The sequence below is a fragment of the Macrotis lagotis genome, chromosome 7, assembly GCF_037893015.1.
Source record: "Macrotis lagotis isolate mMagLag1 chromosome 7, bilby.v1.9.chrom.fasta, whole genome shotgun sequence".
Classification (NCBI taxonomy): domain Eukaryota; kingdom Metazoa; phylum Chordata; class Mammalia; order Peramelemorphia; family Peramelidae; genus Macrotis; species Macrotis lagotis.
Window position 1 is genome coordinate 196086776 of NC_133664.1, and position 23515 is coordinate 196110290.

The following is a 23515-nucleotide window of genomic DNA, read 5'->3' on the forward strand; positions in this document are numbered from 1 at the left end:
AACAACTCAAGTAATTTCAAATGCTCTCTCTCTCACTCTGCTGCTCCCACCCTCTGTAGAAGGAGGAGGGAGGGAGAAGGGAAATCTTCCTTTTTGGAACTTTGAAACTCAAGCCTATGTCCCAAAAAGCTTATTTTATTTTTTTTTTTTTTTTTTTTTTTTTGCCAAGGCAATGGGGTTAAGTGGCTTGCCCAAGGCCACACAGCTAGGTAATTATTAAGTGTCTGAGTTCGTATTTGAACTCAGGTACTCCTGACTCCAGGGCTGGTTCTCTATCCACTGTGCCACCTAGCTGCCCTGCAAAAAAGCTTATTTTAGAAATCATGGTACCTCCATGCCTTCTTCCTGTTCTGCGGAGGAAGGGGGGGTTGGGCAATGACTATGTTTTTCAATAGGCTTTTGATTGGGAAGCTTCATGGTTCATTACTTAAGAAAAAAAAGTGAAGACAACTTTTTTCTGGGACTGGGAAATTCAGATTTCATCTGTCAATGAAGCCTGTGCTTATGGCTAATATGTGTGTGTGTGTATATGTGTATTTGATCATCAACAGGACATTTTACATCTCTCTGCAGGCCTGGAAAGGTGGGAAAATGTTTCTATATTCAGAGATCTGGAACTGACCAGGGTATCAATCTCAGCTTGGTAAATATTTTACAAGAGAGTTGTTTCTGTTGTTTGTGTCTAAAATTCTGTGTGTGTGTGTGTAATTCAGAAGGAAATTATAAGGTTGAGTTGTATTTCAAGGAATTTGGGAATATTGAATCATATATAATCTACTGATTGCTTTTGGGAAAGAGATATTTGTGCTATTATTTTGTAAAATTTAATAACTCATGTTAATTGATTTGGATACTTAGTTGTTTTTACTATTGTTTAAATTGACATTTGTTTATACTATTTTTGAACTTTTGTTTACAATTTATATGGTATCCATTATGTAATTGAATGAAGGAATTTCACTTAAAAAAAGAAAAATGGGGGATATGTTAGGGACTGTTGTATGTGGGAGTATTGCAAATTTTCATCATCTGGTGTCCTCTAGCACCAGAGTGTTATTTACTGGTTGATTTTTTTTTTTTTAGGATTTTGCAAGGCAAATGGGGTTAAGTGGCTTGCCCAAGGCCACACAGCTAGGTAGTTATTAAGTGTCTGAGACTGGATTTGACACTGACTCCAGGGCTGGTGCTTTATCCACTGTGCCACCTAGCCACCCTACTGGTTGATTTTAAAGTGGACCAGGGACTGGGGAGGATATTTAAGCACTTGTATTTGGTCTAATAAACAGAGATCTTGGAGTACTTGGAGATCCAGGAGATCTTGTCATCCTTTCCATTCTTATCTCCTGCCCCATCAACATTCGCCTGGGTAAGGATAAGCTAGTCTGATAGGAACCTAACACTTTCTGAGCAGCTTAGCCCAAAAGGAACTCAACAGATCTACAGGTCAGCAACAAGTTGTGACAAAGGTAGCAAAGTAAGCAACTTCCAGAATGAAATCTCAAAGTCCAACAAGGCCAACTCAGCTGTTAACAGGAAGGCTCTCTACAACCTGCACAATGAATTGTCATCAAGATTTTGTTTGAGCTAGACTTCTGGGTGGAGTCAAACTAACCTGCTCCCAAAGCCTTTCCCTATAAAATATAAACGAAGCCTCTACTCTACCATTCACACTACAGATCCCACCAAGAAAAAGAGAAGATTCAAAGAACTTTTCAACTGAAGATATTATGGAGGATCTTTAGCAAAGGTCTGTCTCTTTGGGGGAAAAGGGGACTTTAGTCCAGGAGGCAGGAGAGTGGCAAAAGTCAGCAGGAGGCTTTTAGTTACAGTGCAATCCAGGTCCCAACAGCTTAATAATAAAAGAGGTACTAGCAGCTAGACAGCAAGCCAGCAGGAAGGATGCAAACCCTAAACAAAGTCTGAACCCTGGGACCACCAAGTTAAAAGACAGGACTGTGTTGGGAACAATCCTCTGTTAAGTCAAAACCTGGACATAAAGGAGGAGACGAACCTCTGAAAAGGCAAGGCCTAGACTATTTAGGCAAGATCTTGTCTAACAACAAGCCAGAGATCAGATCCCAGCCCTAGCAAAATAAAAGCTTGGGTCTATACTCCATATACCCCAGGAGCAGAACTAAAACAACAAAGATGAACAAAAAAACTAAAAGGGCACTCCCTATAGAAAACTACTCCACAGATAAAGATGACAGCAATGCCATATCTCAAGAAGAAAACAGAGAAAAATTACACACAGAAGTATCAAAACACTCTATAAATTGGCACCAAATACAAAAGCTCATCAAAGAGCTTAAAAAAGAATTTAAAAAACCAAAAAGAGAAGAAGAAAACTGAAAAAAATGAAAGTCAAGCAGGAAAATTGTGACATGTTGAACAAAGAAATCAACTCCATTAAAAGTAAAAATAACCAATTAGAAAAGGAAATACTGAAGCTAATTGAAGAAAATAAAATCCTAAAAGTTAAAACTGAAAAGTTAGAAACTAATGAATCTTCAAGATTGTAAGATTCCATCAAGCAAAATAAAAACACTGAAAAAAATTGAGGGAAATGTAAAGTACCTTCTAGGGAAAACAAATGACCTGGAAAACAGATCCAGAAGAGACAAGCTACAAATCAAATAATTGAACTGTGATTAATGATACCTGATAAATAACATTAGAGAACCAAGGGATGAGAGAACTAGATCTATAATTTTATAGGGAAAGAAGGGAGAATGTGAATGCTGGGTAAATGCTATTCAATAGATTTAGCCTGTGAGGGAATAAGATACATTCCCACTTGGGTTTAAAAATCTAACTTAATCTACAGGGGAAGGTGGGGATAGGGAATGAGAAAGATAAGGGAAGAAGGGATTGATAAAAGGGGAAGGGAAGGTAAAAAGTGAAAATAAACTCAAAGTTAAATTCCTAAAAGAAAAGTCAAAAGGGAAAGTAGGTAAAATTTTGGTGAGGAGTAATAAGAGAAAAGGAAGGAGAAAAATATAAGTGGAGAAAGAGAGCATGAAGGGAAATACAGAATTAGTAATCTTAACTGTAAATGTGAATGGGAAGAACTGTCCCATAAAACAGAAGCAGATCACAGAGTGGATTAAAAACCAAAATCCTACAATATGTTGTTTGCAAGAAATACATTTGAAGCAAAGAGAAACACACAGAGTAAAGGTAAAAGGTTGAAGCAAAATATATTATGCCTCAGTGGAAGTAAAAAAAAATCTGGCATAGTGATCCTAATCTAAGACAAAATAAAAAAAAACAATCTAATTAAAAGGCAAAAGGAAGGAATCTACATCCTCTTAAAAGGCGCCATTGGTAATGAAGCTATATCATTACTAAATATGTATGCATCTAGTGGTATAGCATGCAGATCCTAGAGGAAAAGCTGAGTGAATTACAAGGAGAAATAGACAGCAAAACTTTAATAATGGAAGACCTCAATCTCCCTCTCTCAGAATTAGATAAATCTAACAACAAAATAAATAAGAAAGAAGTTAAGAAGGTAAATGAAATCTTAGAAAACTTAGATATGATAGACCTCTGGAGAAAACTTAATGGGGATAGAAAAGAATATACCTTTCTCAATAGTACATGGCACCTTCACCAAAACTGATCATGTACTAAGAAACAGAAATCTTAAAATCAAATGCAGAAAGGCAGAAATAATAAATACACGCTTCTCAGACCATGATGCAATTAAAAATTACATGTAATAAAGGGTCAGGGAAAGATAAACCAAGAACTAATTAGAAATTAAATAACTTTATCTTAAATAATGGGTGGATCAAATAGCAAATAATAGAAATAATCAATAATTATATCCAAGAAAATGATAATAATGAGACATCATATCAAAATTTATGGGATGCAGTAAAGGTAGTTTTGAGGGGAAGCTTTATATCTCTAAATGCCTATATGAATAAAATAGAGAAAGAGGAGATCAATGAATTGAGTATGCAATTAAAAAAAAGCTAGAAAAAGAACAAATTAAAATCCCTAAATAAATACCAAATTAGAAATTCTAAAAATCAAGGGAGAGATGAATAATATGGAAAGCAAGAAAACCATTGACCTGATAAATGAAACTATGAAATAGAAATAAAATAGACAAACCTCTGGTTAAGCTGATAAATAAAAAAGAAATTAAAAATAATAAAAAATAATAAAAAACAAATTACCAATATCAAAAATGAAATGAGTAACCCCCAATGAGGAAGAAATTAAAGAGACAATTCAGAGCTACTTTGTCAAACTATATGCCAATGAGTTGGACAACTTGAGTGAAATGAATGAATATTCATAAAAATACAAACTGCCCAGACTAACAGAAGTGGAAATAAATTACTTAAATAATCCTATTTCAGAAAAAAGAAATTGAAGAAACCATTAATAAACCCCCTAAGAAAAAATATTCAGGTCTAGATGGATTTACAAGTGAATTCTACCGAATATTTAATTAAAATTAATTCCTATTCTACATAAACTCTTTTAAAAAATAGGAGAGGAAGGAGATACCAACATGGTGCTGATATCTAAACCAGGAAGAACCAAAGCAAAGAAAATTATATCTCCTTAAATCTTAAATGAAATTTTAGCAATGAGATTACAGCAAGTTATTACCAGGATAATACACCATGGTCAGGTTGGATTTATACCAGGCAGGCAAGGATGGTTCAACATTAGGAAAACACCCAACATAATTAAACATATCAATAGTAAAACCATCAGAAATCATATGATTATTTCAATAGATACTGAAAAAGTTTTTGATAAAACACAATATCTGTTGCTATTGAAAACACTAGAAAGTTTAGGGTTAAATGAAGTTTTCCTTAAAATATTAGATAGTATCTAAAGCTATCAACAAATATTATATTTAATGGGAATAAACATAGCATTTCCAATCATTTCAGGGGTGAAGCAAGGATGCTCATTATCACCATTACTATTCAATATAGTATTAGAAATGCTAGCAGTAGCAGTGAGAGAAGAAAAAGAAATTGAAGGAATCAGAATTGGACATGAAGAAGTGAAACTTTCACTCCTTTGCAGATGATATGATGGTATACCTAAAGAACCTGAGAAAATCATCTAAAAACTCCTTGAAAAAATTAACAATTTCAGCAAAGAAGCAGGATATAGACCAAACTCACATAAATCATCAGTATTTCTATATATGAACAACAAAGCCCAAGAACAAGATCTAGAAAGAGAAATTCTATTTAAAATAACTGTAGACAACATTAAATATTTGGTAATCTATCTCCCAAGACACAATTATAAAGCTCTCCTCACCCAAATAAAGTCAGATCTAAATAAATGGAAAAATATCAAATACTCATGGTTAGGTTGAGCTAATACAATAAAAATGACATAGATCCCAAATTAAATTGCTTATTCAGTGTCACACCAATCAAACTACCAAATAACTACTTTACCAAGCTAGAAAAAATAGTAATAAAATTCATCTGGAGCAACAAAAGGGCAAAAATAGCAAGGGAACTAATGAAAAAAGTGTAAAGGAAGGTGGCCTAGCTCTACCAGATTTCAAACTATGCTATAAAGCAGCATTCATCAAAACTGCCTGGTACTAGTTAAGAAATAGAGTAATAGATCAGTGGATTAGGATAGGTTCAAAAGAAACTGCATTAAACAACTACAACAATCTGCTATTTGACAAACCCAAAGACATCAGCTTCTAGGATAAGAACTCACTATTTGACAAAAATTGTTGGGAAAACTAGAAAATAGTATGGCAAAAACTAGGCATAGATTCACATCTCAGACCTTTACCAAAATAAAGTCAAAATGGGTACAGGATTTAGAAATAAAGAGCAACACCACAGATAAAGTAATAGACAAAAAAAAATACTCTATCTGATCTATGGAAATGGGATAAATATATGACCAAACAAGAATTAGAGCACATTATAAACTGCAAAAGAAAGATTTTGATTATATTAAATTAAAAGTTTTGCCATAATAAAATCAATGCTGCCAAAATTAGAAGAAAAGCAGAAAGCTAGGAAACAATCTTTATAACCAGGAATTCTGATAAAAGCCTCATTTTTAAAACATATATATATAGAGAGAGAATTGCATCAAATTTATAAGGTCACAAGTCATTCCCCAATTGATAAATGTTCAAAGGATATGAATAGAAAGTTTTCAAATGAAGAAATTAAAGCTATAGATAATCATATGAAAAAATGCTCCAAATCTCTATTGATTGGAGAAATGCAAATTAAAACAACAATGAGGTATCATCTCACACAAGTTAGATTAGTCCAGATGAGAAAAAGGAAAGGTGATCAATGTTGGAGTGGTTGTGGGAGGATTGGGACACTGATGTATTGCTGGTGGAGTTGTGAATGGATCCAACCTTTCTGGAGAGCAATATGGAACTCTGCTCAAAGAGCAATAAAACTGTTCATACCCTTTGACCCAGCAATTCCATTTCTAGTACTGTATCCAGAAGAAATTGTAAAAAATGAGAAAAGTCTTACATATTCCAAAATATTCATAGTAACTCTTTTTTGTAGTGGCAAAGAATTGGAAATTGAAGGGATGCCCATCATTTGGGGAATGGCTAAACAAGTTATGGTACATATTATTGTTCTATAAGAAACCAGAAATGGATGGACTCGAGAGAAGCATGGAATGACTTATGGGATCTGATGCTGAGCAAAGGGAATAGAGTCAAGAGAGCAATGTACACATCAACAGCACTATGAGATAGACAACCTTGATGGACACAACTCCTCTCCACAGCTCAGAGAGCTAAGAAAACTGTATTAGACTGCTTATGGATTATATTATCCCCAACCAGAGGAAGAAAAAGAAAACAAAGGAGAAAACCCAACCCAACTGAATTTGATGAACACTTTATAAAAATATCTTTCTTTTATTATTTTTTAAATTTTATAATTTTCCTCCCAATCTCACTTCCCTCCCCCGCCCCATGTCCCACAGAAGGCAATCTGATGGTCTTTACATTGTTCCCATGCTATACAGTGATCAAAACTGAATGTGTTGAGAGAGAAATCATATACTTAAGGAAAAATAAGATAGAAAAATTAAATTATAAGATACCATTTTTTAAAAAAAAATTAAAGGTAATAGTCTTCGGTCTTTGTTTAAATTCCACAATTCTTTCTTTGGATACAGATGGTATTCTCCAACATAGATACCCTAAAATTGTCCCTGATTGTTGAACTGATGAAATGAGCAAGTCAATTAAGGTTGATCATCACCCCCATGTTGCTGTTAGGGTGTACAATGTTCTTCTGGTTCTGCTCATCTTGTTCAGCATCAGTTCATGCAAATCCTTCCAGGCTTCTCTGAATTCCCATCCCTCCTGGTTTCCAATATAACAATAGTGTTCCATAACATACACATACCCAAATTTGTTCAGCCATTCCACAGTTGATGGACATTCACTCAATTTTCAATTCTTTGCCACCACAAATGGGGCTGCTATGAATATTTTTGTACAAGTGATGTTTTAACCTTTTTTCATGATCTCTTCAGGGTATAGACCCTAGTAGTGGTATTGCTGGATCAAAGGGTATGCACATTTTTATTGCCCTTTGGGCATAATTCCAAATTGATCTCCAGAAAGGTTGGATGAGTTCACAGCTCCACCAAGAATGCATTAGTGTTCCAGATTTCCCACATCCCTTCCAACATTGTTTATTGTCCTTTCTGGTCATATTGGCCAGTCTGAGAGGTGTAAGGTGGTATCTCAGAGATGCTTTCATTTGTATTTCTCTAATCAGTTATGATTTCGAGCAATTTTTCATCTGACTATGGATCACTTTGATGTATTCATCTGTAAATTACCACCGCATATCCTTTGACCATTTGTCAATTGGGGAGTGGCTTTGTTTTTTTTTATAAATATGACTGAATTCTCAGTATATTTTAGAAATGAGTCCTTTGTCAGTAATACTAGTTGTAAAAATTGTTCCTCAACTTACTACATTTTATTGATCTTGGTAAAGATGGTTTTGTTTGTGCAATAGCTTTTTAATTTAATGTAATCAAAATTACCTAGTTTGTTTTTAATGATGTTCTCCATCTCTTTCTTGGTCATAAACTGCTTCCTTTTCCATAAATCTGACAGATAAACTATTCCTTGATCTCCTAGTTTGCTTATAATATTGTCTTTTATGTCTAAATCCTGTACCAGTTTTGATCTTATCTTGGTATGTGGTATGAGATGTTTAATCCAAATTTCTGCCATATTGACTTACAATTTTCCTAACAGTTTTTATCAGAGAGAACTTTTATCCCAGAAGCTGGGATTCTTTTCTTTTACAGCATGCTCTTACCCCATACCTTTGTATGGACAGAGCTTCTCTAGGTAGAACTCACTTATTTCTTGGGTTGATTTGTTGCTTTGCTATTTCTTTATCCCCTTCCCTTCTGGAGGAGAGGTTTCCTTTCAAACCAGACTCGCCAGACTCATGGTATTATGGAGGTACCTAACTTGAGGTGTCATGGTTCTCTGTGGGAAACTGAACTTTTCTTATCACAAATTTTTCCCTGAGAAACATTTTTTCTTTAGCTAGGTGGTATAGTGTAGGACCTGGAATCAGAAAGATCTGTGTTCAAATTTGACCTCAAAAACTACTTATGTAACCTTGATCATATCATTTAGCCTCTGTCTTTCAGTTTCCTCAATGGCAGAATTTGGATAATTAAAGTAACTTCATTTAAAAACATTATCCAATATCCACTCCCCTTCCTCTAATGTTGAATTCAAGTACTGGCAAGCATAGCTTAAACATTAACCACAGTTTTAATAGCATAAGAATTAATGGAAAACATAGATAAAGCTCACAAACGCCTAAAACTTAATCAACCATCACAGAAATAATAGGATTTCTCATTATTCCAGGAGTTGTAGAAGCAGGCAATTGATGAATAAATAAACTAATGGGTATAATCTTTGGACTTTCTGGGTTTTGATGTTGAAAGTGAAAATTAAAAGGAAGGAGTGAATGCAACTTTCCAAACTATCTTGCTTATCTGAGATACTTTCTGATCTTTTATCTTCTTTATAAAAAAAAACTCATATCCCTTCATCCCCTATCTATACATTACCCTTTTACCACTGAAAAGAAAAGCAAAATTTTTGTAACAAAAATGATAATCAAAACAGTTTTTCTCATTGGTCAGGTACAAAAATGTATGTGACTTTAACATCTTTAGCTGATCTCTCTCTGTCAGGAATTGGGCATGTTTCATCATTCTACTTATCAGTATTCTGGAACCCTGAAGGGTTATTACATTTATCAAAAATCTTAAGTCTTTCAGAGTTGTTCCTATTTACAATATTGTTTTCATATAAATTGCTTGCCTTGCTCTGTAATCATTACATTTTAGTTTCCATTTCCTAAGATTTATTTTCTTTTATCCACTAGATGGCAATATATTCACATACATTACTCTACACAAGTAGGTTTGTTGGAATTCAGAATGGTATAATTAAGTGTATTGCCATATTCAATCAGTTGGAGCAAATTTGTTTTAATTAGGAGGATTTAAATTCCTATCAAGCAAATTGTCCTGTATAATCACGTAAAATCTGTTATCTCAACTATCTCTTGAATGGTACCTTAATTATTCTATTTTTGAACAGTAAGGATAGGAGTGCTTCTTTCCTAATTATGATCCTGGGCTTTCTTACTAAGTCTCACAAACTCTAGCACAAGAGTGCCTAATAGATTGGGGAAGGGCTCACAATTATCAAGGACACAGCAGTTGTTGGTCTCATGATATAGTGTCGTCACTGTCCAATTTTTTTTGTGCTATATGCTTTACCTTAAGAATTTAAGTAGCTTTGAGAACATTCTAGTTCATGAGGCACTGCCCAGGGATACATAAGGAACCACAAATACACAGGAAAACCCCCCAGGGAACCAGGATTCCCAGAGTTACACAGAAATGTTACACATAGTACTCTCTTTTTCACAATAACACGGTCAGTTCCATAATATAAAAGCTAATTTTCAATCACCAGTCCAGAAACCTGAGCAAGTTGCTTTATTTAGACTTGCTAAAGGCAGCCACAGAGGGGGAAGAAAAGACTAATGTCAAGGCAGTAACTGTCTTTATACCCCACAGATCAATTATTCTTTGTGATTGTGATAGGGTAATTAATCCATCCCTTTCCTCTTACAGAGAAGTAGTAATCCCTTCACCCACTGTGAAAGTCACTGCAATTCTACAGAGATAACATAAGCTTATACCAAGCCTTTTCTTTATTCCCTTATTCTTTAAATCTATTTTTAATTTTCTTTCTACTCTACCTTAAACTTATTACAATTTATCATATTAATCAGTTAACAAGGATTTATGAAGTACTTATTAAATGCCAGACATCATGCTAAGTTCTGAGAATACAAAAACAAAAAAAAAGGTAAAAAATAATCCTTGCCCATCAATTGAAAGAATAGCTAAACAAGTTGTGGTACATAAGTACTATGGAATATTATTGTTCTATAAGAAACCATAAATGGTTGGACTCTAGAGAAGTATGGAATGACTTACAGGATCTGATCCTGAACAAAGGAAGCAGGATCAAGTGAACAATGTACACATTAACAACAACATTGTGAGATGATCAACCTTGATGGAAGCAGCTCCTCTCAGCAGTTTAGAGAGCTAGGACAACCCTATTAGACTGGCTATGGACAATGGTATCTCCATCCATAGGAAGAAAAACAAAACAAAACAACCTTTCAAAATCTGATGAACACTTTATAAAAATTATCTCTAATGTATCTCTTTCCCTTAATCCTAATTCCTCATACTGAAAATGACTAATGTGTAAACACGTGTATCAAAAATACTTGTGTGGAATGCTAACCTGACTGTTTGCCATTAGGAAGGGAGAGTGGAAGGAAATTTTGTAATTTTAAAATATACATATGCATATGGATGAAAAAAATAAAATGCTACTCAAAAAAATAATAATCCCTAAATGCCAAGAAGCTTACAATCTAATGATCAAGACTACTTGGAAATAACTGTGCAAATGAGATATATACATATAGATAGAGACAGAGAGATAGATGTAAATATATATTTATGAAAAATTGAAAATAATCTCAAAGAGAAGGTACAAGATTAAGAAGGACAGATTAAAGCTTTTTATAGAAGGTGGAGCTTTATCTGAGAACTGAAGGAAACCAGGGAAGCCAAAAAGTAGAACTGGGGAGTGAGAGAGTTTCAGGCATAGAGGACAGCCAACCAGTGAAAACACTCTGATTAAGGAGTGGAGTATCAGGTATAAGGTGGAAGAGAGTAAGGTGTAATAAGACTTAAAAGATATGAAAGGAAGGAAGGAAGGTGGGGAAGCTAGGTGGCAGAGTGGATAGAGCAATGGCCCTGGAGTCAGGATGACCCCAGTTGAAATCCAACCTTCAGGCACTTAATAATTACCTAGTTGTGTGACCTTGGGCAAGTCACTTAACCCCATTGCCTTAAGTAAATAAAATTTTAAAAAAGATATGAAGGGATCAGGTTATATATTTGATCCTGGAGATAATTGGAAGCCATTGGAAGTTATTGAATTGAATGGAGTGGTGTGTATCATAGTCAGATCTGTGTTTCAGGAATATTATCTTGATAGCCAAAAAGAGGTTGGGGAGAGATGTGAGGCAAGAAGACCAACCAGTAGACAATTACAATACACTAGATATAAAGTGATAGGGGTGCTGTCAGTGTCAGTGGAAAGAAGAGGATGTATATCTGTGAAAAATATCAGAGGTAGACATAATTGATTGGATATTAGGGGTAAAAGAAAATAAGAAGTTGAGGATGACATCTAGGTTATAAGTCCAAGTTTCTAGTAAGATGGTGATACCTTCAACAGCAATAGTGAAGTTGGAAAGAGAGGAGAACTTGGGGAGAAAAAGATAATTTATTTAGTTTTTTTCATTTGAAGTTTATGATGTTTACAAGGCATCCAATTCAAAATGTCAGACAATTAGAGATGGGAGACTAGATGTTAAAAAAGAAGTTGTGACTGGACAAATTGATCTGAGAATTACCAAGATAAATATCGAATTTGAATCCATGGGAACAGATGTGATCACTAAGTGAAATAGTACAGAGGCAGAAAAGAAAAGGACCCAGGACAGAGTCCATGGCACAAGGGCATATTTTGCATGAAGATAAAGCAAAAGAGACTGAGAAGGAGATATCTGACAGGTAGGAAGAGAATCAGGAGAGAGAAATGTCAAGAAAACCTACAGAGAAGAGAATATTAAGGAGAAAAGAGTGATTAATAGTGCCAGAGATTGCAGAAAGTCCAAGAAAAATGAGAAGAAAAATCGATTAGAGTTTGGAATGAATGAAACTCTGGTAACTTTAGAGAGAGCATATGTTGTGTATTTGGTCAAGTTATCTGCATCCTAACTCTCTTATCCACTATATTCATTAGTGATCTTTCATAGTTTTATGTCATCAGAACATGTAATACACATGATATAAATGTCTTTATTCAAATCATAGATAAAAATGTTAGACAACAGAAAACCAAGCACAGATGCCAGGGAGACATATTAATGAAGTTGGTGAAAGCTACAAAGATATTTAGGCTTGGTATTAGGTTAAACTTTCTAAGAATTTTGTTGTTTAATTATTCGATTCTTGCCTGATTCTTAGTGACCTCTTTTGGAGTTTTCTTGGCAAAGATACTGGCTTGTCATTTCCTTTTCCAGACCATTTTTACAGATAAGGAAACAGGCAAACAGGGTTAAGGGAATTGTTCAGCCATACAGCTAGTAAACATCTGAGAGTGGATTTGAATTTAAGAAGACGTTAAACTGATTTGAAGAAGGAAATGGCAAAACACTTCATTATCTTTGTCAAGAAAATCCCAAATAGGATCATGAAGAGTCAAACACAACTGAAAGACTAAAAAACAAAGAAAATCCAAAAATGAAATGGACTGTTTTTATGAGTTAACAGCCTCCACCTTAAAGAAGGCCTTCAAACATACTATTTCATGTGCAACTCTACTCTTCATTTGTATTGGTCTCAATTGCCTACTGTATCTAGACTTCTCCCTACCAGTTGCCATCTTGTTAGGTCTAGCAAGTCCTTGTTGACTTAGTCATCTCATGCCTGGAACTCTATTGTAGAACACAGTTCTCTTGACTGGTATTTGCCAATAACATTAAATATAGTCTCAGGATCACTTTACCCCTCCAGATTTCTTCTCATCGCATTTTTCATTTCATCTCTGCATACCCCTTTGTAACCCCACCTCACTTCTGGTTCTGGAACCATAATTAAATCAATTCAGTCATTGTTTCTAGAAAGGATATCTATCAATCTATTCCTCTCTGACACCACTTCCATCTCTATAACTTTTCAAACTTGTTTCTTCCTATTAGACTATAAACTTCTTGGGGTCAGTTGTTGTCTTTGCTTCTGTGTCTTTATCCTCTGCCTTTTAAGTTCAGTGCTTTACAAAGAATAAAGATAATAAATAATTTTTAAAAAAATTCATTCACAGGGGTGGCTAGGTGGTGCAGTGGATAGAGCACTGGCCCTGGAGTCAGGAGTACCTGAGTTCAAATCCCACTTCAGACACTTAATAATTACCTAGCTGTGTGGCCTTGGGCAAGCCCATTGCCTTGCAAAAAAAAAAATTCATTCATTGATGAGTAGGTATACTACAAATTGTCATTCATGAATGGGCTAGATTAGATATATCTGTGAGATCTCTGCCTCTTCAATTCTGTGATTCTGTGACTTCATTTTGGTTCTACCACTTAAAATTTGAGAAACATCCTGAGTTGCTCCTTTGTATTATTCAAGTCTGTCAATTTTATCCACAAAAATGACTTGAGGGACTTCATCAAATACTTTTCTAAAATCTAGTTATATCTGCAGCTTTCCTTTATACTATCAATATTGCTCCCCTTTCCCAAAAGAAAATGAGAATGGCTTGGAATAACCTACTCTCATTAAAGATGTCTTATAGATGTTCACCACCATGCTGGTAAATATCTTTAATATGATATTCTTTTAATAATATGTTTTAGAATCCTTCAAGGGACTAGTTCAAATTCTTTGACCTATAGTCTATATTTCCATTCTCTTTCTTTTTTGAAAATTAAGACAATTTATACTTTTCTAGTTGTATTCTCTGACACACTTCTCTTGATAGTTTAGTGAATTCATACCTGCTATTGCTTTCAGTTCTCTAAAATAAAATATGTAAAAATATATAAAAGTTAATTTTATAAGCTTTAAAGCACTATGTAAATATGATCTATTATTATTATTCTTTATTATTGAGTCTGCTGCTTATGTACTTTATATACATCTATATGAGTTGTCTAACTATGACTCTCAGAGAGATATTTATAGGTAGATATCTTTGGAGCCTGGCCCACTCCTCTTGAAGGGAGATATTACCATCTGGACTCTACTCTATGCTCATGAGAGATAGGGGCATAGGACTAGAAATACACACACACACACACACACACACACACACACATCCTAATTATTGCTAGTTTAGAAGGTTGACTTTTTTAGATTCAAACTTCTGGTTTGAATCTATAGAACTTCTAGTTCCCCTGTACTGTATGCTTTTTATTTTTTAATTTTTAAATTTTTTTTTTGTTTTGGGGGTTTCTTTTTTTTGTAGGGCAGTGGTTTTAAGTGCCTTGCCCAAGGTCACACAGCTAGATAAGTGTCTGAGGTCATATTTGAACTCAGGTTCTCCTGACTCCAGGGTCAGTGTTCTATCCACTGCTCTACCTAGCTGCCCCTTATTTATTTATTTATCTATCTATATCTATCTATCTATCTATCTATCTATCTATCTATCTATATATCTATTTATTTTTTCTGGTCTGTATTCTTTAAAGGGGGAATGTGTCCCAGGCTTATGCAAGTAGGTTTGATTCCTTCCTACCAAATGCTAAATACACAAAAGATCATTGTAAATTGTAAATCAAAAACAAATAAAAAGTGAACAGAAATTCAAGACATTCATAATATTCCAGAACATATATGAGAGTGAAAGAGATTTTCACCTGGGAACTAAGTGTCTCAGTAAACCAAAAAAAAGAGACCTCATCTTACCCAAGGAGAAATTTCCAGAAATCCATAGGGAAACAAACTGGTAATGGCTACATTTTGAGAACTAGGTTTCCCTACATGTCTGTTCATTCTTAGAGTCTTTTCTCTCTCCACAATTCTTTTCCTGATGAAAGTTTATTTTGAAGAAATAAAAATCTTTCTTTTCCAAAACTTTCATGACAACTCCACACCTCACATAGTTTCAAATTATTATTCTTTCAACCAATGATGACAAATTTACATAAATGTTTTAGGCTTGATTATTACTGTAACTCTGAAATATAATTTACCTGGACCTGGTGATTTATATTTATCAAGGACTATTTAGTGATCTTTTACTATTCCTAAAATAGAGGAAATGATAAGAGAAATATATTCTATAATTAATCTGTTCCTTCTGCACTGACCACCTATTTGACTTCTGCACTGACCTCATTATCACTGACCCTGTCCTCCCTCCTCATCCCATTATCTAAGTGAATGAGGTCAATGAACTTTTTGTTTGTTTGTTTTATTTTTAGGTTTTTGAAAAGCAATGGGGTTAAGTGGCTTGCCCAAGGCCACATAGCCAGGTAATTATTAAGTGTCTGAGGATGGATTTGAACTCAGGTACTCCTGACTTTAGGGTCAGTGCTCTATCCCCTGCACCACCTAGCTGCCCATCAATGAACTTTTAATAAAGTACTTTGCCTCTCCCTGGTGAGGACTCTTGGTAAATTCCTGATTCCAGGTCCAAAGCAAGGCCCATCAACAAAACAATAGATCTCTTCCTTAGTCTGAAAGGACTAAATCTTTGACCTACCACTCCTCATTCTACATATCCCTAATTACCTCATCTCTGCTTTCTGAGTTACTCCTCCCATCAACATATACTAGTTCCTTCATTTTTCTGCTCCTTTTTTTTTGTTTTTTTGCAAGGTAGTTAAAGGGTTTTTTGGAAGGCAATGGGGTTAAGAGACTTGCCCATGGTCACACAGCTAGGTAATTATCAAATATCTGAGGCTGGATTTGAACACAGGTCCTTCTGGCTCCAGGGTCAGTGCTCTATCCACTGAGTCACCTAGCTGCCTCTTTGTGATTTCTTTAAAAGTTCACTCACACCTCAGTTAAGTTGCTTAATAGTCACCTTCTAATGAAGATGTGCATCTATGATCTCATCACAAAAAATATCTTCCATTTAACTAAATGCAATAAAACTTCCTGGATATCCCCTCATTGCAAATATTGGTGTCAATTAGACAATGTGATTGTAAGGAGAAGAGACACTGAGAGTGACAAAGGCAGCAAAGGTGCAGAGTGCTGGACTGCTTACAGACTCATCCTCTGTAAGCTAAATGTTCATATTCAATCAAAGTCATGCCCCCCCCCAAGACAAAATAAAAACTAGAATTAATGTCAAGAGATTGGAGTGTCAGTCTGAGCAGGAACAGTTTGTTGCTAACTTGGAGGGAAAACTAAGCCAACATAATTGGCAACAGTGGAACAGAAAAGGAGTAGGAAGTTTTCAGACATCTGGGGTACATTACTGTATTTGCTCATCTGGACCAAAACACTAGAAAACAGCAAGATTGGTTTGATGAAAATGATGCTAAATGAAACTGCTAAATAAAAAACAAGAACTCCACCGGGTTTACCAGCAGTATAGTTCATTCATTTCTAAGAAGGCAGCATTTTAATTCCATTAAAAGTAAAGTCCCACTATTACACTGTTGGTGGAGCTGTGAACTCATCCAACCCTTCTGGAGAGCTATTTGGAACTATGCCCAAAGGGCAACAAAAACGTGCATACCCTTTGACCCAGCAATACCACTGGGTCTATTCCCTGAAGAGATGAGGAAAAAGGGTAAAAACATTACTTTTACAAAAATATTTATAGCAGCCCTGTTTGTGGTGGCAAATAATTGGAAATCCAGTAAATGTCCTTCAATTGTGGAATGGCTTAGCAAATTGTGGTATATGTATGTCATGGGACACTATTGTTCTATTAGAAACCAAGGAGGGACAGGATTTCAGGGAAACCTGGAGGGATTTGCATGAACTGATGCTGAGTGAGATGAGCAGAACCAGAAAAACACTGTACACCCTAACAGCAACATGGGAGTGATGTTCAACCTGGAAGGACTTGCTCATTCCATCAGTGCAACAATTGGGAACAATTTTGGGCTCTCTGCAAAGGAAATTACCATCTGTATCCAGATAAGGAGCTGTGGAGTTTGAACAAAGTACAAGGACTATTCCCTTTAATTTAGGAAAAAAACCCAGATATCTTATTGTCTGATCTTGTTACCTCTGAGAATTGTTCTCTTTAAGGATATGATTTCTCTCTCATCACACCCAATTTGGATCAAGGTACAACATGGAAACAATGTAAAGACTGACGGAGTGCTATCTGTGGGTTGGGGGTGGGGGGAGGGAAGCAAGATTGGGGGAAAATTGTAAAACTCAAATAATATCTTTAATAAAATTTAAAAAAGTAAAAAAAAGTAAAGTCCAAGTGAGGTTTAGAGAGATACAGGGCTCTTGGGTCATTGAGAAAGTAGATGAAATTCAATTTTATGCAGATAGTAACAAACCAAAATGCTTTTATGGTGTTCTGAAAGCTATTTATGGGTCAAAGACATATGGTACATCTCAACTACACAGTGCTGCTGGATCCACATTAATTAACAATAGGGACTAGATCCTAGAGAAATAGGTTGAAAACTTCCATAGAATTCTTAACAGACCATCATAAATCAATGCAGAAGAAACTGATAATTTACCTCAAGTTGAAGTCAAATAGGTCCCTAGCTGAAGTTTCAACTGACGAAGAGATTTTTGAATGTCATTAGGCTCCTTTTGAGTGGCAAAACACCTGGTGCTGATTCTATTCCAGAGATATGCAAAGTAAGGGGTCCATTGTTCATCCAAAAAATGGACTGAAATTTTCCAGGTTATATGGCATGAAGAGATTATCCCCCCCAAAATTCAAGGATGTCTCCATCATCCAGCTTTATAAAGGTAGAGGGAATAGATTGTCCTGTGACAATCACAAGGGTATTTCTCTTTTAGTCTTTGCTGGTAAGATTCTTGCCGGAATCCTTCTTAATAGGCTGATCCTTCACCTGAAAGATGATCACTATCCTGAAAGCCAGTGTGGCTGCAGAAAGGGTTGAGGAACAATCAATGTAGTATTTATTATCCAACAACTCCAGGAAAAATGCCAGGAACAGAACAGAGATCTGCATGCAACATTCGTAGATCTGACCAAGGCCTTTAATACTATCAATTATGATGATTTAGGGAAAATTATATTAAAATTTGGTTGCCCAGAGAAGTTCATCAGTATTGTATGTCAATTTCATGATGGTGTGTATGCCCAGGTTCTGTATAGTGGACAATACTCTGAGATTTCCCAGTCACCAGTGGAGTAAAACAAGGATTTGTCTTTGCTCCCATACTTTTTAGCATGTTTTCAGCCATGTTGTCAAATGCCTTCAAGGAGGATGAACATGGATTCAAGATCAAAGTCTTTGACTTGAAAAGGCTACAAGCCAAGACCAAAGTAGAGGGAGTGTTGGTGCATGATCTAATATTTGCAAATGATTGTGCATTCAATGCAGACTCTGAAGTTGAGATGCAATAAAGTATGGATCTGTTCTCTGCTGCTTGTGCTAATTTTGTTCTAACAACACCAAGAACACACAAGTGTTCCATCAGCCAGTGCCACCCCATCCATTTGTGCAACTATTAATTACAGTAAATGGAGAATTTTTGAGAACTGTGGACAAGGAGGTACACATTGACAATGAGGTTGACACTCACATTGCCAGAGCTAGCTCATTATTTGGGAGGCTTTGAAAGAAAGTATTGGAAAGAAGAGATATATTAGACTATCAAACTGAAGTTCTACAGAGCTATTGTGTTGACCTCATTGCTATATGTCTGTGAAATCTGGACAGTCTACCAGCACCATGTCAGGAAACTGGATCACTTCCATTTAAATTGTCTCAGGAAGATTCTGAAGATCACCTGTCAGGAGAAGATACCAGACACTGAGATCTTTTCTCAAGCTAAACTGTGTATCATTCCAACATTACTAAAGAGAGTGAAACTATGATGGGTTAGAATTGTTAGAATTTTAGAATTGTTAGAATACCAGATGTACGCTTACTAAAAAATTATTTTATGGGGAGCTCACACAGGGCTAGCACTCACAAGGGGGTCAGAAGAAGTGATACCAAAACACCCTAAAGGTCTCATTGAAGCACTTGAGAATTGATTGTACAACTTGGTACAGGACCACCCAGCATGTCTTGCCCTCATCAATGAGGGTGCTGCATTCTATGAGAAAGGCAGATTGAAGTAGTTCAAAAGAAATATGACATACATAAGTTTAGAGCCCCCTCCTCAGGTTCACAGGGACTTTTGTGCCCAACCTATGGTAGACCATTCCAAGTTCATATTGGTCTGATCAGTCACAGTCGAACACATTGTAATTTATCTCAAACAGTGATTGTCTTTTTGGTCTTCTTTGATAATTAAGGACAAGAAGAACTTCCTTTGGGAGACCAGCCCACTCTGGGGGGAGCACAATTCCTGCAAATAAACTCTCACACCTCTATTCCCTGCTTTACTATTTATCCCCGATAGATTGCTCTTTTTTTTTTTGGAGAAATTAGCTTGCTCTTGGGGAACATGATCCTATATACCTTTCCTTACTGTTCATACTCTCATGGGAGTTTATGTCATCAATGAGGCTGCTGCTGCTGCTGCTAATCCCCTCCCAACTGCCTGTACTCTTCCTTTTCCTTAACTTCTGTTAACTTCAGCAGTAATTAAATAAATCTTTTTTGTCCCTAAAATTTCTTCTGGGTCAGTCTTTCACATGAATTCTTTCAGATTCTGCCTGAATCTTTAGCCAACTGTATTTTTTCCCGGCATCATCCTTACCTACCTAGGGTATCAACTCATTATTGTTCTGTCCTTGCTATTCCAAAAATCATTTTCCTTGGCAGAGAATATAGAAGTAAAATCAAAGTTGAGAACCACTGCCAATTTTGTTATGTTTTCATTATCCCATCCACCCACAACACTAGTATTATCCTTTTCTCAGTCTTCCTCTTTTCCCTAACATTGCTAAAAACAAAAGCTCCCTTCCCCCACTTTTTATTATCTTTGGGTCCCTTTGCTAGCTGTGGATAATTCTGATGTTTAGGATCAATTGAAATAAATGCAATATAAATACCATCATTATCATTATTATAGTATCCCTGACACAATTTTTACAAAATTATGCTGCACTTTTGTATCCTTTCACTATTTGCTCTTGCTTCTATCTTCTGAACATTACCTTTTAGAAGTCTAAATTGGGGGCAGCTAGATAGTACAGTGGGTAGAGCATTGGTTCTGGAGTCAGGAGGACCTGAGGTCAAATCTGGCCTCAGACACTTAATAATTACCTAGCTATGTGATCTTGGGCAAGTCACTTAACCTCACTGCCTTGCAAAAAACAAAAAATAAGTCTAAATTGGTTGTTGAACTCCCTGTGTATCTCATAGGCTTTTTCAGACAGTGACCCCTTCTTTATCCTAACAGTAATAAATTATTTTTGTTTTTTCAAAAATTTTCTGTAGAGTTTCCTATACATTTTAGACTAACTTCCTTGTAGAATTTTAACCCATGCAATAGCATCTATTTTTTTTTCCTTTGAGTCCTTCAAAATCTTCTCTTAAAAATCTAGGCTTAATGTCAGAAAGTGGTTTTCCTTTCTTTCCCAATTGCTAATTTTGAGATAGGGTGGTCTCTTTATCTGTTCTTCTTCGGTTTGCTCATTTTCCCAGCTTTTGACTTGATTTAAATTCATTGTTAAGGTGGGGCTCTGCTTCCATAGTGTTCCAAGCTTTTGAGAGTTTTGCAGCTGTTTTCAGTGACAACCCCTAGGGACCTCAATTCCTTCAAAATCTTAACTGTTCTCCTGGTCTATGCTCTGATCTGTAGAGGACCACAACACTCCCCTCTGTCCTGGAACTGGGAGGAGGGTCCCTGCTCCACTATGGCAGTAAAGATCCCCTTTCTGAGACTGAAATTTGAATATGGGCAAAACAACAAAGCCTGCCTTAGAGATAGTAGAGAGACCTCTGGAATTTCTCCCAACTACCTTATCATCCTGGACTGAATGCTCTGGAAGAAGCTGCTGAGGAAGAGCTCCCTACCTGGTGACTCCCCAGACCTGCTCCTGATCCCCTGGGGCCAGATGTGCACCAAGGCCTGCTCTGGACTGGATTCCTCACTCACTCTGGTACAGGAGAGTTTTCCCACTGACTTTCCAAGTTGTCCTTGGTAATCCTTGGACTGAGACATCTGGAAACTGCCCCTGCTGCCGTGGACCCAGGTGCCTCCAGGGCTGTTCCTAGTTGGCTGGAGTTGATCTGCTCAGGTGAGGCTTGGGCTGAGCCCTTTTCTCTTCAAGGTGTGAAGAAGAAACAGCTGCAATTGAATGAGCACACAGTAATTTATTCACCTTTATGCTGGTAATAGATAACACTACCTTCCTGTAGAGACACCATTTAGACTTTAGTCCTAATTTAAAGGAACTTAGAAACAAAGCAAAAGTTGTGTTTTTTTCCCCATTGATTGATACACAACAGAGCTGGAAAACCTTGAAGGGCTTTTTCAATCAAAAAACACTGGGGTAATAGCATTAAAGATAAAAAGAAGGGAATAAGATAGTCCTTGCTCTCAAGGAGTCCATAGTCTGATGGGGGGAGACAACAGTGAAACAACTAGATACAAACAAGCCATGTAGAGGATAAATTGGAAATAACAGAGTGAAGGTTCTAGAATGAAAGGAGATTGGGAAGGATGTGAACTTGGAGGAAACCAGGGAAACCAAGAGCCAGAGATAAAGAGGAAGAACATTTCAGGCATGGGCTACAGCCAGTGAAAACGTCTGTAATGATTTATAGCTTCCTGATTTCCAAAGTGTACATGCTTAAAATGAAAATTTAACATATGGTTCTATTAAGATTCAAGTTAGCATTGATACACCCCTGGTTTAAGTTATATGAAAATTGGAAAGATGGAGGAATGGGTTGGTGGATGGCAGATTATGAATGGCTTTGAAAGCCAAACAGAGGAGTTTATTGGGAATGGGGGGTGTGAAATGAATAGACATGCACTTTAAGATCAGTTTGATCACTGAAATGAGAAATGGACTGTAATGGAGAGACAATGGAATGGTAAATAGACAAGCCAGTAGGCTATTGCCATAGTCTAGAAGGAGGTGATGGATGATCTCTATGAAGAAAGTGGTGACAGTGTTAGAGGAGAGAAGGGGATTTACTATGAAAGAAGTCATAAAGGTAAAATTGACAGAACTTGGAAACAAATTGAATGTAGGGTGGTGGGAAAGAGTGAGAATTCTAAAATTACCCAGAGGATTCAAGCTCAGGTGACTAGGAGGATTTTGGAACCCTTTACACTGGGAGGGAAATTAGGAAGAGGAGAGGATTTGGCAGAAATATGAGCTCAGTTTTGAACAGGTTGAGTTTAAAGTGTCTAAAAGATATTCATTTTGAGATGTCTGATAAGTTAGGATGTAAGATTGGAAGTCAGTGACAAAGGGATAAGAAATCATTAACAGAAATGATACTTGAGTCCACAGAAACTGATGAGATCATCAAGTGAAAGAATGCAGAGAAAAAAGAGAAGAAGGCTAACACAAAAACATGTAACACCCCCATAATGGCAAATCCTTTGTCCTATCATGACTCATCTCTCTCTAAACTCTAACCTCCTTGGATTGCTCCCACAATACAACTTCTCCACTCCTGTTCCATGACTTGTGTCCACTACAAATGTGTCACCCGATTTCAACTGGTGGTAATATTACCATACCAATACTTTTCCTCTTTCATATTGATTCTATATGGATGCCCACATATTTGTAACAATGTTTATACAGGAAAAGAGGTTCACTATTCTAATTTGTCTTGCCAGGGATATAGCCAGAAAGATGAAGATGCTATATCCTACTTCTCAAACTTTCAAGTAGTGAGATTAAAGGCTTCTAGCTTCAAATCATTGATTACTAAGTCCTTATGACCTAGGGCAGATGATGAGGAAGGAATGAGGCAAGAATTAACACTTCAAGGATTTAAAGAATAAGAAAATAGGGGCAGCTAGGTGGTACAGTAGATAGAACACCAGCCCTGGAGTCAAGAGGACCTGAGTTCAAATTTAGCCTCAGATACTTAAAAATTATCTAGCTGTGTGACCTTGGGCAAGTTACTTAACCCTATTGCCTTGAACAAACAAAAAATAAGGAACTATGAAAGGTTACAATCATCATCCTCTACTCTCCTCCTTTGTCTAAGGATGGGAGGTTTTCTTTTTGCCAAGGCCAACC

The 23515-nt window shown here is 36.1% G+C and overlaps 1 long non-coding RNA gene across 1 annotated transcript in view; it reads right to left on the bottom strand.

Moving 5' to 3' along the window:
• Positions 1 to 23515, bottom strand: part of LOC141493255 (uncharacterized) — a 59948-nt gene that overhangs the window by 28263 nt on the left and 8170 nt on the right. Inside the window, exon 2 of the long non-coding RNA XR_012470163.1 lies at positions 21321 to 21594. This is a non-coding gene — a long non-coding RNA (uncharacterized LOC141493255). The remainder of the gene's footprint in view (positions 1 to 21320; positions 21595 to 23515) is intronic.